Source organism: Amblyraja radiata, chromosome 38, assembly GCF_010909765.2.
Source record: "Amblyraja radiata isolate CabotCenter1 chromosome 38, sAmbRad1.1.pri, whole genome shotgun sequence".
NCBI classification, from domain to species: domain Eukaryota; kingdom Metazoa; phylum Chordata; class Chondrichthyes; order Rajiformes; family Rajidae; genus Amblyraja; species Amblyraja radiata.
In genome coordinates, this window is record NC_045993.1 from 16,129,779 (window position 1) to 16,130,824 (window position 1,046).

A 1,046-nucleotide genomic window follows, 5' to 3' on the forward strand; every position below is an offset into this window, starting at 1 on the left:
TGACCTAAACACCAATACTCATTAGAATAATGACCTTAATTACGGATGATTACGGATCGGTTGTTGCTCTGAGTGCGGCTGCTGCCAATTTAGATGTTGATCAGTTTAATAGTCAGGACACAAATGAATTAATCACCTAATTCAGTGAGGCTGCGACTGTACATGGTGCACAAAGGTCACACTGTCTCATTGCCATTGCTCTGATTAATGTAACTGACCGATTGATGTTACGGAGGGGACCAGTTGTTAAATAAACTATCCATCTGCTGCAGGTAACTGTGTGTGAGATCTGTGGAGATATGACATTTAATGAGCTCAGCATCTGGAAACAAGAAACAGAGAGAGGGACACAGGCTCAGGGCCAGGAACAGCAAGGGGCTTCTTTGAAAAACATCCAACTTGCTGTCCAAGGGGATGGTTCTGTGAGATTCAACAACACTTATTTGACAATAGACGATAGACAATAGGTGCAGGAGTAGGCCATTCGGCCCTTCGAGCCAGCACCGCCATTCAATGTGATCATGGCTAATCATCCCCAATCAGTACCCCGTTCCTGCCTTCTCCCCATATCCCCAGACTCCGCTATTTTTAAGAGCCCTATCTAGCTCTCTCTTGAAAGCATCCAGCGAACCTGCCTCCACCGCCCTCTGAGGCAGAGAATTCCACAGACTCACCACTCTCTGTGAGAAAAAGTGTTTCCTCGTCTCCGTTCTAAATGGCTTACTCCTTATTCTTAAATAACAATTATGAGGATTGGGGGGGGGGGGGGAGATTTGACCTGCTTTAAGTATGTTCATAAGTTACAGGAGTGGAATTAGGCCTTCGGCCCATCAAGTCAACTCCACCATTCAATCATGGCTGATCTACCTTTCCCTCTTACCCAATTCTCCTGCCTTCGTCCCATAACCCATGACACCCGTACTCATCAAGAATCTATCAATCTCCGCCTTAAAAATGTCCATTGGCTTGGCCTCCTCAATGAATTCTGTGGCAATGAATTCCACAGGTTCACCACCCTCTGACTAAAGAAATTCCACCTCATCTCT